At 40.0% G+C, this 15451-nt stretch overlaps 1 pseudogene; it reads right to left on the bottom strand.

Moving 5' to 3' along the window:
• Positions 1-944: 944 nt before the first annotated feature.
• On the bottom strand, positions 945-4566 carry LOC108307744 (annotated as a pseudogene).
• Positions 4567-15451: the final 10885 nt, after the last annotated feature.

Raw genomic sequence — 15451 nt, 5'->3', positions numbered from 1 at the left:
CTGGTGTTGACAAAATCTCTCAGCAAAGCTTGTCTGTAAAAGATTTTATTTCTCCTTCATGTATGAAGCTTACTTTGACTGGATATGCTATTCTGGGTTGAAGGTTCTTTTCTTTAAGGATGTTGAATATTGGCCCCCACTCTCTTCTGGCTTGTAGGGTTTCTGCCAAGAGATCTGCTGTATGTCTAATGGGCTTCCTTTTGTGGGTAACCCGACCTTTCTCTCTGGCTGCCCTTAGCATTTTTTTCTTCATTTCGATCCTGGTGAATCTGATGATTATGTGCCTTAGGGTTGCTCTTCTTGAGGAATATCTTTGCGGTGTTCTCTGTATTTCCTGGATTTCAATGTCAGCCTGCCTTGGTAGATTGGGGAAGTTCTCCTGGATAACATCCTGAAGAGTGTCTATCAGCTTGGATCCATTCTCCCCATCACATTCAGGTACACCAAACACAGATTAGGTCTTTTCATATAATCCCATATTTCTTGGAGGCTTTGTTCATTTCTTTTCACTCTTTTTTCTCTAGTCTTGCTTCTCATTTTATTGCATTGAGTTGATCTTCAATCTCTGATATACTTTCTTCTGCTTGATCCATTTGGCTATTAAAACTTGTGTATGCTTTGCGAAGTTCTTGTGCTGTGTTTTTCAGCTTCATCATGTCATTTATGTTCTTCTTTAAGCTGGTTATTCTAGTTAGCATTTTGTCTAACCTTTTTTTCAAGGTTCCTAGCTTCTTTGCATTGGGTTAAAACATGTTCTTTTAGCTCAGAGGAGTTTGTTGTTATCTACCTTCTGAAGCCTGCTTCTATCAATTCATCAAATTCATTCTCCATCCAGTTTTGTTCCCTTGTTGGTGAGGAGTTGTGATCCCTTGGAGGAGGAGAGGCGTTGTGGTTTTTGGTGATTTCATACTTTTTGTACTCGTTTCTTCCCATCTTCATGGATTTGTCTACATTTTGTCTTTAAAGTTGTTGACTTTTGGATGGGGTCTCTGAGTGGACATCCTTTCTGTTGCTGTTGAAGCTATTTCTTTCTGTTTTTTTAGTTTTTCTTCTAAGAGGCCCCTCTGTTACAGGACTGCCGGAGGTCCACTCCAGATCTTGCTTGCCTTGGAATCACCTGCGGGGGCTGCAGGAAAGCTGTATGCTCCTTCCTCTGGTAGCTTCCTCCCAGAAGGATGCCCACCAGATGTCAGCCAGAGCTCTCCTGTATGGGGTTTCTCTTTGGATATACAGGGGTCAGGGAGCCACTTGAGGAAGCAGTCTGTCCCTTATCAGAACTTAAGTGCTGTGCTGGAAGCTCCATCACTCCCTTCAGAGTTGCTGGGCAGGACGTTTAGGTCTGCTGCAGTGGAACTCACAACCGTCCCTTTTCCCAAGTGCTCTTTCCCAGGAAGGTAGGCTTTATTCATAAGTCCCAGACATGGTGCTGCCTTTTTTTTTTTCAGTGGAAAATAACTTTTATTGAGACCCCACCAGCTGCAGAATCTGTTCCTGGCATTAAGTTTTTTCTTCCTTTTCAATTCATTCTTTCTTGAATGGTCCATGAGTGCTTTCTTCTCCTCCATGGTCTGGAAGCAGCCATGGCCAACCTTGGAGGTGGTGTCAATGAACTTAAGGTCAATCTTCTCCAGAGTCTGCCGCTTGGTCTGCACCAGCAAGGACTTGTGGCGGGTGAGCACTTGCTTCTTCGTTCCCACCACACAGTCTTTCAGCATGTCAAAGTCATTGGTCACTTCACCACAATGGACAAAACCACCCAGAGGGTTGATGCTCTTGTCAGACAGGTCATAGTTGGTGGAGGCATTGTTCTTGATCACCTTGCCATCCTTGATAAGGTAGCACTGGCTTATATTATAGATCTTGTTGATCTCAGTGTGGTGATGGTAGTTTTTCTGCCAGCACATGCCACAGAGAAGGCTACATGGGCAGGATGCCATGCCCCAATACAGGCCACCTTGAGCAGGCCTCAGTTGGTCTTGTGGGGCAACTTCTTAGTGTACCAACAACTGGTGACCCCTTTATAGCCTTTGCCCTTGGTCACCCCGATGATGTTGATCATCTCATCCTGCCCAAACACATGGTTCACAGGTACCTGCTGCTCCAGTCTTTTGCAGGCCCAGTCCAGTTTCTCAACCACAGTGCCTCTGTTCACCTGGATCTCCATCAGGTGGGCTTTCTTCTGGTGCAGAGGAAGCAGGCACATCTGTTCATGTGGGCAATTGTTCATGCTGTTGAAGTCCTTCTTCAGCTGCTTCTTGCCATCCTCATCCTGCCATTTCTTGCAGTACTTGGTGAAGGCCTTCTTCTTAGAATTATGTCAGTTCTTATAGAAACACCTCTGGCACTCATCGCTGATGTACTCAGCGAAGATGGTCTTAAAGATCCGGAGGCCTTGAGGAGTTTCCACATGGCCCACAATCCCACAACCACCATGGGTGGAGTCTCCACAATGGTCACAGCCTCTACCACCTCCTTCTGGTTCACCTTGGATCCTGGCCTGTGGACTTCCTGCACGATATGGGTCATGCCAGCCTTGTATCCCAGGAAGGCTGTGAGGTGGACCGGCTTGGAAGGATCATTCTTGGGGAAGCTCTTCACCTTCCCATGAAACGTGCTGCTGCACTTCCGAGGCAGGAAGCTGAAGGACGCATGCCTGGGAGTGGAGAACTTTCTGTGAGACATCATGCCACCAGTCCAGCCTGTAGAGACGATGCTGCCTTTTTTCAGAAATGCCCTGCCAAGCAAGGAGGGAGTCTAGTCACAGTCTGCCTGCAGAGGTGTTGCTGAGCTGCCGCTGGCTCCACCCAGCTTCTGCGTAAACGTCCTTGGAATTTTCTTCACACAGGTAAGGTTAGAACTGCCTCAGTAATGGCTCCCCACCGAGCTAGAATATCCTGGGTTGAGCTCAAACCGCTGCACTGGCTGTGAAACTCTCTAGCCAGTGGGTTTCAGTTTGCCGGTCTTTGTCGGGGTGGGACTCGCTGAGCCAGATCACTTGGCTCCCTGCCTTCAGCTCCCTTTTTCTCAGGGGAATGAGCAGCTCTGTCTTGCAGGTGTTCCAGGCACCAGTTAAAACGGCCACCCAGATTTGTGCTGGAAACCTGCGGTCCTTGGCGGCGGGGCGGGAATCTCCTGGTCTGTGGGCTGTAAAGTCAGTGGTAGCAGTGAAGTATCTGAACCGGAGTGACGGAGTGGCTGAAAAGTCCCTGATAGCCTCCACTGTGTTGGAGGGGGGCCTCTGGCCTGTTGCACTGCCCAAGTGAGGCGGTGCCCCACGCTGGCTTGGTTTTCCCTCCTTGGGCTACATCCCTTTGTCATGATTTTTAATGGATTCATACCATCTCCAGAGAAATGTTGCAAATGTTTAGCAGAATGTATCCTGCTTCTTTTCAAATCTCCAGCCTTGTGTCTTTGCAGACTCATCTTTCTTTCTCTCTCTATTCATACTCTGGTCCAGCTGAGGTAGGAGATAAGCAGGACTTGTTTTCCCACCCTGCTAATTCAAACAATATATAGCAGAGAAACTGCCCAAAATCAGCTAGGACCAAGATGACGACAAAAGCGATCTCTAGTTGACCTACTTGCTCATTTACTCTAATTATAGTGCATTTGCATAAGACATTCTCACCAGTGCTGTGGCAGTTTGCAGATGATGCCATGGCAACAACCAGAAAGTTACCCAATATGGTTCTGGGAACTTCCCACTCCTTTTCTGGAAGTTTGTGAATAACCCACTCCTTCATGAGTATATAACTGGAAATAGGTGTAATATAGTTAGCCAACAATCCAGGAGTGTTCCTCTGCTCTATTCTGCCTATGTGGTCTCCCTGCTCTGTCTATGGTGCAACCGTTTTGCTGTATGCTGTTGCTCAAATAAACTTGCATCCCTTCACTGTTGGCTGGCTCTTGAAACCTTTCCTGAGTGAAGCTGAAAACCCTCCTGAGCAGAGCAGAACATTTTAGGGTTCGCCTGCATCACAACCCCTCTGAGTATGCTGTTTTATGTTTCCGCAGTTGTGCCCCTACATGTCCTCCTGCTTGTGTATTATTTTTAACCCCTATATAAGCATCAGTCCCTTTGAGAAATGTTTGCTTGACATCTTTCAGTAAAATTATTCTCTTCCTGTTTATGCTCTGAAGATTTTGCTACTCAATACTAGTGCGTTACAAATTATAGTGATCATATATATTTTATTAGACTATCGAACTGTGAAGTCAGGGACTTAGTTTTATTCTTTTTGAAACTTCAGTGCCACAGTCCCTGGCAAGTAGTACAAAATAATTTCCCCCCCAACATTTTGATATGAAGATATGCAAATGTAAAAAAGACAAATTGATACAGGTAATACATCTGCACAAAACTGATACCCTTAGCACAGTAACCACGCCCTACATTTAATGTTTTATATTTTCTATTATTTGCTTAGGTGATATTATCATCTATAAATATGCAGCAATCTATCATATACAGATTGATATATATATCATATATCTATAGATGTTTATAGATTGCCATAAAAGACATCTATCTTTATACATATACACATAATTTTTATTGGAATTATAATAAATAAGCAGCATATATTATTACGCTTTACCTGTAAATACTTCGGTATTTCCTAAACATACTTTTCTCTACAAGCCACAATGTTACAATGATACCTAACAAAATTAATATAATTTCCTATCACCCAACTTCTAGTTCATAATTAAATTTGCCCCAATTGCTCCACAAATAACTTTAAGCTTTTAAAAAATACCAGCTTATTACTAAATTTTTGATCAAATAAATGAATCTGGAATTTCAGTCTTGGCACAGTTTGTTTTTTTAAAGAAGAAATATGGAATGCATATTTGATATTTGAAATTCTGTTTTCTGAAATGTCAGATTAAAGCTGATAGTTATGAAAATTGGCATGAAGGATGGAAGATTTAGACTGTAATTGAAAAACTTAATTAAATCAAAGCAAAATAGTTGGATTGGCATTACTGAGGCAATAGGAAAGCTTGTGAAAGCAGTCCCATTATAACAGAATGGCATGAATCAATCCTGGTAGGCATCTGTTGCTGTTGTGAAGACATAAAGACAGTGGAAGTCATTGCTTACACACATTTTTTAGCTAAACCATTCTTATTTAGTGTGTATCATAACATTTCCAGGTTGTATATAAATTGTGGCAGCACATGCAAACTCTCAGGTCATTTTTTACCAATAGCTCACCTATAATTGCTTACTACAGTTCTACATTCTAAATCATCGCCATGTCCCGATGACTGAAGGAAAAACTGTTAAGAAATCCATGCATAAAGTGCTGTGCAGGTTTTAAGGGAAGCTCCAGCCTTGTGCCCAGAATTTTCCATTCCGGCTTCTCCATAGCCTTTGTTATCATCAGCAGATGCTCTTTGTGAATCTTCCTTTGTTATTTTTCCTGCTGCTCTGATTCAAGGTGGAATTTGCCATCACATGGTAACTATACTAGAGGAAAGTACCTCATTTGCAATATTTTCCTTGAACACCAAGACAGAATAAGCGAAAATCAGAACAATATATTGCCAAAGAGCTGTAGAGAAACTGCATGATTTAAAAATAAAACAGTTCAAAATGTGGAAGCATTAACCTTAGCTGATGACTATAGAAAAGTTCCTTTCCTTCACTCAGTTTCCTTGTTTATGAAATATAAATAAAACACTAGTATCTCCCCGAATGATTACAAGGAAGAAATCAGATGAGGCCTTTCTCTGAGAATTGAGTGAACTGCAGACAGCTTATAATAGATATCCAAAAATTATCAATTGAATTCTAGGGACTTATAGTCTTTTACATCTGATTTATTATAGTTCTGAGGGATGAAAAGGAGTCTAGATTGTTGCCTTTAAAAATATTTACATGAGGCTGGGCGCGGTGGCTCACGCCTGTAATCCCAGCACTTTGGGAGGCCGAGGCGGGTGGATCACGAGGTCAAGAGATCGAGACCATCCTGGTCAACATGGTGAAACCCCATCTCTACTAAAAATACAAAAATTCAGCTGGGCATGGTGGCGTGTGCCTGTAATCCCAGCTACTCAGGAGGCTGAGGCAGGAGAATTGCCTGAACCCAGGAAGCGGAGGTTGCGGTGAGCCGAGATCGTGCCATTGCACTCCAGCCTGGGTAACAAGAGCGAAACTCTGTCTCAAAAAAAAAAAAAAAAATATATATATATATATATTTACATGAATCAAGCTAAACAGCATTAGCAATTTTATTCTGGAAACTTTTTAAACAGTTAATGACATTTTTCCATGTCTTTTCCTGAACGCTGGGCCTTGAGTATTCTAAAGTATCAGATATTTGTTTTATGTTTTAGCTGTCAGGAGGATTGCTCTCACAGCAAATCCCTCTGTTTCAAATCAAAGCACGTTCTTGAAGCTTTGGGACAGAGGGACTGTAGCACTGGTTTTATTTTTAGTTTGTTTGCCCAAATCTCTATTGAGAAGACCCCATAGGTAGTATTTCCTTGGATGCTTTCACAGAATGCAGGCTGTTTGTTCATTCCTATAATGGATTTGTTGCTCACTGCTGTCTGCTAAGAACAGCATCAGAGGGAAAACCTTTATGCACCATTCTTCATCCTAAACCTGAATAACACCCAGTCTTACTGATGCAACACACACAATTAATAGCTTTCTGTAGGAAGACAATTGGGATCAGGGCCACTAGAGAAATCCAAGAAAAAGAGAACACAGACCTCGCCCTCAAGATGTTTACAGTTGGGTAGGAAGGGTTAGATCAATAAACAGATGTAAAATGTCAACTATTGTGAAGTACTATGTATAAAAAGAGGTTTAAACCAAGTCCTTTCAAAGAGAAATTCTCGTCATATCTATTTACCATGTTGAAAAATTATTTTCAGCTAGCCACAATCCTCTCTTTACTGGTCTTTCTAATGATAAATCTCCTGAAGGAATGTGTTGTTCAGAGAAAATCATATTTTTTTGTTCTCTTCAGTAGACTCTCAAATCACTCACGCTAGCTTTGGCTTAGGTGTAAGAGTAGAGGCGTAAGACTGAATTTAGAACAAGACTTAATTGTTGGGATAACAGCAGCTTGGAGGGATGTAGTAATGAGTGTAGGCAGCAGTGTTCATTGAATGACTCTTTATGCGAGGCACTAAGCTGCCTTGTCTGGGTAAGAGAATAAATAAATGCATGTTTATGCAGTATTGTATTGCTGTATTTCATTTAGATATAACATAAAGTTGGCCATATTGTTTAGATTTTTGACATGAGAAAAACAGAGATCACAGAGGTCAGAGGACCTCTGTGTACAATATGTCACAGCTAAAAATTGCACAGTTTATTTTTGAATCAGATTTCTTGGACTCCAGCATTTCCACTCTATTCTTCTTCTTGCCAAGTAACTGGAGACTACAGCAATAGAGTGGAAAGAGCGAAGGATCAGAACTTTTGGGGATTAGCGAAGGCTACCTGTCAGGAGGTCCAGAGCTAATATTTAGAAAACACAATTGAGTAGACAAACAAAATCAATGGTACCTGGCATCAAGCTAGTGTACTTGTAAACTATATTCATGTATTTTTAATAGATTAATTTTTGTGATAGGTGGAACAGAAATCTCAATGTTTATATACATTGTCACAATTAACACTAAACATTCAAAGGCAAAATTATGAAAAGCATTTAAGCCTGAGTTGTTTTATAAACCCAAGGCCATGACAAATGCCTTTCCCAGGATGCTTTAACTGGCCTTACGGTAGACTAAACGTCAGGATCCTCCATGTGAATATTGGATTTGCTATGGTCCTGTATGCTTTCAGCCTTACCTTCCTCAGTGAAACAAGTAGGCTAACTTGGACCGGTGGTTTTTCAAGTTCATGTCATTGACCCGTTACTTGCCCAAATGAAGTAGAAAATAGAGACGTGCATTTACTTTAAAAACTTTCACTTTAATCCGGGCGTGGTGGCTCAAGCCTATAATCCCAATGCTTTGGGAGGGTGAGTCTAGGCTGGTGGATCACCTGAGGTCAGGAGTTCGACACCAGACTGGCGAACATGGAGAAACCCGGTCTCTATTAGAAATACAAAAATTAGCCAGGTGTGGTAGTGCATGCCTGTAGTCCCAGGTACGGGAGGCTAAGGAGGGAGAATGGCTTGAACCTGGGAGGCGGAGGTTGCAGCAAGCTGAGATGACACGACTGCACTCCAGCCTGGGTGACAGAGTGAGAATCCATCTCAAAACAAAAAACAAAAACCAAAATGAAACAAAACAAAAACAACACACACACACACACACACACACACACACACACACACACACACACAAATCTTTCACTTTAGTGCTTAAGTTGCATGGTATTTTGTTGATATGTAAACTGCGTTTCTAACTTTGGGAAATGGGCAAATTTTTTTTTTTTTTTTTAAACGGAGTCTTGCTCTGTCGCCAGGCTGGAGTGCAGTGGCGAAATCTTGGCTCACTGCAACCTCTGCCTCCTGGGTTCAAGCTATTCTTCCGCCTCAGCCTCCCAAGTAGCTGGGACTATAGGCGCGTACCACCACATCCGGCTAATTTTTGTATTTTTAGTAGAGACCGGGTTTCATCATGGCCAGAATGGTCTCGATCTCTTGACCTCGTGATCCGCCCACCTCGGCCTCCCAAAGTGCTGGGATTACAGATGTGAGTCACCACGCCCGGCCATGGGCAAATATTTTTTAAAAAACTTCGCCTTATGTCATCATTTAAGTTGCTGCCAGCTCCAAAATTTCCCTGTTCTGTATTTTAAAAATCCAAGTCTCCCTTTTCAGACCGTACTTCTGCCTTTTACACTGTTGGCTGCCTTGTTAACATGGCTTTGCCTGCTTTCCTAGTACCATCCTACTCTGCATTTGCTTCTAAATTACCCACTCTCTTGCTTCCTTCCTTAACTCCCCTAACTATGGAGCCTCCTATAAGCACAGTCCGTGGTTCTCAGTTGTCCTTCACTGAAGCACTGCTCCAAAGAAAGTCTCACTCAGAAAGCTGAACTATTAACTACTTGCCTCTCACCTAAAACCATCAACCTCTGACATGTCCTTTCAGATGTTGCAATGTCATTACAAGGTTGATTTTCTCATTTATCACCTGAAATATGTTTTTCCTCTTTTTCAGGTTCAATTTTAATATTATAACTTAGAGATGCTGATTTTTTTTTTCTTTTGGTATTGAGAAGGGCCACCTGAGCAGAGGAAGGCTCTTAGCTTTGCAAATATAAGACAAACAGGCACCTGGCAGAAGAGTATAAGTAACCTTTTGTATTTAATTGTTTATTTTTCGGTACATGAAGGCTTAGCACGGTGATTCTCAAAGCACAGTCCCTGGACAAGCAGTGTAAGCATTACTTGTGAACTTATTAGTATTGCAAATTTTGAAACCCCTCCTAGACATGGGATCAGAAACTAGCTATTTTTTAATAAGTCCTCCAGATATTTCTAATGAATATGTACTGAAATTTGAAAACCACTGTTACGTACCTCCTGGTATAAAGAAATTGTTGCTGAATCAATTTGCATAAGAAGCTAAGGGCTGGCCTTATAAGAAACAAATTCTGATTTTTCCCTGGCATTTTCTGAGATCCAAATTTAGAGGAGCATGACCCAGGTGGAGATTACATGAGGTTCCAAAACTGAAGTTACCTGGTAAAACATTTGAGTTTGTGTATTATGCTCAGCACAATATATTTTTTAAAGCTTTGTTAATGTATAATCCACATATTATGAAATTCATCATTTAAAAATGTATGGTTTGCAGTTTTTACTATATTTACAGAATTGTACAACCATCACCACTCTCTAAAAGGGTTCATAGAAACAGATTAGGTGAAGTATGTGAATGATGCTAGAGGTTTGGAGAAGTGACTGCATTTCTGGAAGAGAACTAGTTGCACCCTGAAAACAGAGTATGAGAGAAGCACTACCGTGGTCTCTGTGGGGTTGGCAGGACAAAGGCAACCTGTGTGTTCCAGAAAACTGTTTAGAACCATCTTCAATAGAAATCCCTTGTTGATAGCAAGGAGAATATGGTAGTGTATTGATTACACCTACCTGCCAAAGACAGGTTCTATTCATATGTGTAATACTGGCATAATAATTAATAGCTTGTCTCTTCCTTCACTCTCCCGTGTTCCAGTGTAGGTTATCAATCATCTAATCATCTTAATTAGACCTCCTTCTTCTTTCTCAGAGATGCTTTTTCTCTTGTACCTTGCATAGCAAATTGCAATCTCCTCAGTAGCCCTAAATTCCAGTTTCTGTCCCCTAGGCTTAGTGAGATAACCATGAACAATATGTTCTTGCAGACTCCACAGAGTATGTATAGTCATGGGGCAGTTTAGGGGCTCATCTCATTTTACCCCTTGTTTTCATGAATCACAGTACTTTGCTGTCTGTTGTCTAAGCTCTGAGAAATCACATCAACTATTTTGAGTATAGAGTTGTTTACACTGGGAGGGCTAGTCTGTTCCATCATGTCACAGACATGACATTATGTCTGTGAAATTTCTCCATGTCATTATGTATATCAGTAGTTCATTCTTTTTCTTTGTTGTTTAGAATTTCTTGTATGAATCATAAACAACAATGTATCTATTTATTTTAATGGACATTCTGGTTATTCCTGTTTTTGACTATTACAAATTGCCCACATTGTATGGTGGACATGTGCCCCTATTTTCTTTGGACATAAATCCTGAGATGGAATTTTTGAGATGTATATTATGTTTATATGTTTTACATACTGAAATAGTTTCCCAGGTGGTTGTTCTGGTTTCCCTTCCCCCATCAATACATGAGCATTTCATTGCTCACATGCTCACCAGCACTTGGTGTTTTCAGTCCTTTCGGCTTTAGCCATATTGGAGAGAGTGTTGGAACACCACAGTTCTTAATGCTGAATACTTCATTCTTTATTCCATACTCAATATCCGCAAATTAAAACAAAATAGAAGTCTTTAAACTTTTTACCCTATATTTTGAAATTAAAATAAAATCAAAGTCTGTACAATTTAACAACTATTTTAAAACCAATCTCCATGTAAAAGATAAAAAATAAAAATAAAGTTTTATTATATTAATTACATGGTGATATTAAACTACATAATTTAAAAAAATCTTGGTTGGACACAGTGGCTCACACCTGTAATCCCAGCACTTTGGGAGGCCAAGGCGGGTGGATCACGAGGTCAAGAGATCGAGACCATCCTGGTCAACATGGTGAAACCCCGTCTCTACTAAAAATACAAAAATTAGCTGGGCATGGTGGCTCGCGCCTGTAGTCCCAGCTACTTGGGCGGCTGAGGCAGGAGAATTACTTGAACCCAGGAGACAGAGATTGCAGCAGTGAGCTGAGATGATGCCACTGCACTCCAGCCTGGCGACAGATATTCCGTCTCAAACAAACAAACAAACTACTTTATAGTTTTTAAGTCCTTTATGTTTAAACTCATATTCTTTGCATTATACTTTGAATTCTTACATGGTAGTGTTTTGAAATTCTTAGTCTTTTTAGACATTAAATTGTCATATCTCAAAATACTGTGCCTATCAAATTCTCCAGATAAGGGACAGAATTCCCTGACTCACATCTTTTAAGTTAACTATGACCTTTTGTGTACACTGCACTGTTCTAGGCACAATATTACACACACACACCAATGAGTAAGGCATGGCACATTTTTTTCAATGAGTGTATTCTCAAAGCAGCCAACAGGCAAGTACACCAATGGTTTCAAAAATGTATTCCCCAAATGTTTTTCAAAGAACATCTTGCTTAAGATGGTAATTTGGAATAAAACAAAACATAAAAAAACCCCACACAAAGCACTTCTGTCATCAAATATTTGAAGAACAATGCTATAAAATTAGATAGAATATAGTGAGAAATGCCAACTACTTTAGATCTTAGAAAAAGAAGAGTAAATATATAATGCAAGGGATCAGATTATTTTATTTAAGTAATTTTTTTTGAGATGGAATCTCACTTTGAAGCCCAGGCTGGAGTGCAGTGCCACAATTGCTGCTCACTGCAACCTCCACCTCCCGGGTTCAAACGATTCTTCTGCTTCAGCCTCCCAAGTAACTGGGAATACAGGTATGCCTCACCACGCCCAGCTAATTTTTTTTTCTTGATAGAGATGGAGTTTCACCATATTGGCCAGGCTGGTCTCGAACTTCTGACCTCATGATCCACCCACCTCAGCCTCCAAAAGTGCTGGGATTACAGGGGTGAGCCACTGAGCCCAGCCTAAGTAATGATGATGTTTACATAATATGGTTTAATAAATGGAAATGTATGTACTGCTGGAGTCTTTGCATGGGGCTTATAAGCCCATCTATGATTGCACATCACTGGTTGGAATTTGGGCTCTTGGTGTTCCTTGGCCCTTCTGTTAATGTATTGCATCTACAGTGTTTATTTATGTTAGAAAATTTTTCTTTTTGTTATTGTTTTAGACTAAAATAAGATAATATTGTCAAATGACACAGAACTGTTCTTATTCCATATGCAATGCTGTATGTATTTAATAATTATTCAATATTGGAAGAATCTCTTCAATTTAAATAGATCGTTGTTTTCATTTCCTTCAGTCTCAATGGTTGATGATAACATTGAAGTTATTTCAAAAGAATTGTGCATGTTGACTTAAAAAAGCCACAATAAACAAAATAAATAATAATAAACAAAAATAATAATTGTTATATTATTATACAGTTGATATTTTCAACACTTATCTGGCAAGTAGGATAAATTTGGTTGGCTCTAAGGTTATGGGACTTTTTTAAAGGAAATTTTAATGGTTACAATATTCTAGGGAATCACTTTTTTTTCCCAGTTCAATTAATTTATATAAGTACTCCTCCTGAACGTTATTTTTTAAATAAATAGTGGATGTGAACTACATTATTTTAGAAGTTTGTTAAAAAGCTCTTCCTATTAAAATTATAGATTCAGGGGGTACATGTGCAGGTTTGTTACATGGGTATATTGTGTAGTGCTGGGGTTAGGCTTCTAGTGACTCCATCACTCAAAACTGAACACAGCACTGCAAATTTTTCATCCTCACCCTGTTCCTCCTCTCCCTGCTTTTGAAGTCCCCACTATCTATTGTTTTCATCTTTAGGTTAATGTGTACCCATTGTTTAGCTCCCACTGATAATCTAGAACGTGAAGTACTTTATTTTTTGTTTCTGTTAATTCATTTAGGATAATGGCCTCCAGCTACAGCCATGTTGCTGCAGGGACGGGATTTCATTCTCTCTTACAGCGGCATAGTATACCATGGTGTGTGTACCACATTTTCTTTATCCATTCCACCATTGATGGATGCTTAGGTCGATTCCACGACTTTGCTATTATGAATAATTCTATGGGTGCTTAGGTCGATTCCATGACTTTGCTATTATGAATAATTCTGTGATAAACATAGGAGTACAGGTGTCTTTTTGATAAAAAGATTTCTTTTCCTTTGGGTAGATACCCAGTAGTGGGATTGCTGGGTGAAATGGTAATACTATTTTTAGTTCTTTGAGAAATCTCCATATTGTTTGCCATAGAGGTCAAACTAATTTACATTCCCATTTTGAATTATTGTTGCTACTTTATGACTTAGCAGAAATTTTACAATGTGTTTTTATTTGTGGTACTTTTAAAATATTGAATTATTTTGAACCTCAGTACAACTGTGTGATTGGTGGGACAGGACTATTTATTCTTAAGTACTGCAAGGGAAAGCTGAGTCATCCTCTGGTAATTGATTTACCGAAGTTTGCATAACCAATTAGTGGCAGTGAGGAATACAACACTGGCACTTGGCCTCTGTTTCAATTAGATGCTATTCCAGATTTCATGTTGTTTTTTTTTTCCATGAACACTTAGCAGCAGTGTTTAAATAAATGGATATTTTATTCAAGGGAAAGTTTAATGACCATTTAAAAACAGATTTGTTTAGAAATAATTTTCGTTTAAAGCACATTGGGGATTAATTCATAGCAAATGTGCTTTCCCCATGGATACATTTTTGCAGCAAATTCAAAAGCTCACTATACTAAAATTGTGCTTATTTTCTAGTCTGCTTTTATTTAATCAGCTGCATGATTTTAATTACTTCTTAGAAAAGAATTTTGCTTCTTACAGTTAAAATCTCAGGACTGTTAGTTTGAAATAAGATGAGACTAGAAAGACTGATTTCTGAAGTCATGTGCAAACAAGAATTTCATTTTGTAATCTCACCTCATTTGTACTCAGGCCAGTGACATTATTGCAACAATGTTCTTATCTAAAATTTGAAGACTGTTTTTGTTAAATATAGAGATTTCAAACTGAAAAGGGCCTCGTTTTTGTGTGGCCTGCCTCTTTCCAGTCTTCATCAGCTCTGTGTCTCAGACTCCTTCCTTTTCCCTTCCCTCTTCTCTAACAACCCCCTCTGTGACAAAGGATGCTTTTCCCAGGATTGGCTGTGTGTTTCCAGGCAGCTTGAGCCAGTGGGAAGCACTGAGAGAAGGTGGAGAGTTGATCTCACTGTCTCCTTCTGCCTTAAGCAGCACCTCCGGCAGCTACTGAGTTTCCTCTATTCTATCTGGCTCCAGTGCCAGATAGAGCTCCCCCCCAACAGTTTCAGTTTTCTACATGTTATAGGCAGAATGGCCATGTCTTCTCAAAATTCACATTTTGAAACCCTAATTCTTAATGTGATGGTATTTGGAGATGGGGGGTGCTTTGGGAGGTAATTACATCACGAGGGTGGAGCCCTCACAATGGAATTAGTCTCCTTCTAAGAAGAGACAGGAGGGACTCTTTAGCTGGTGCTCTCTCTCCCTCTCTCTCTCTCTCTCTCTCTCTCTTCCCCTCTACTATGTGAAGATATAAGCAGAAGGCGGCCATCTGTAAACTAGGAATAGGAGACTCACCGACCATGCTGGTAGTCTTATCTTAAACTTTCCAGTCTCTAGATCTGTGAGAAATACATTTCTGTTGTTTAAGCCACCCAGTCTATAATATTTTTGTATTGTAATAACACCACCTCTCCCTGGTATCCTGGAACCCTAGGGATAGTAGGGGCTTCTTGAGGTTGCTGATCTTTTGGTTGTCTTATCTTCTTATCTTCTTTCATTTGGCTTTTCAGTTTTTTCATCATTTGTGTAACCAGCTTCCCCTACTAAATTCTTACTATTGCTAAGGCCTATAGAAGTGTGTGTTTGGAAGTGGACTCACTCAGCATTCTATTTAATCTCTCTGTAGAAGCTAAGGTTATATCATTTTCTTATCATTTTTGTCCTTTCTCTTCTTTAACAGTTATATTCCTGGTTTGTGTCTCGTCATTTTGTCTTTGCAATAGCATGTTAATCACCCCTAGTTCCCCTTCTTATTAAAAAAATAGTATTTATTTTTTTACAGCAGTTATTTATGTAACCAAATTATCGTGGAT

Source organism: Cebus imitator, unplaced genomic scaffold (genome assembly GCF_001604975.1).
Source record: "Cebus imitator isolate Cc_AM_T3 unplaced genomic scaffold, Cebus_imitator-1.0 Scaffold80, whole genome shotgun sequence".
Classification (NCBI taxonomy): domain Eukaryota; kingdom Metazoa; phylum Chordata; class Mammalia; order Primates; family Cebidae; genus Cebus; species Cebus imitator.
This window is presented reverse-complemented; position numbering and strand designations above follow the sequence as displayed.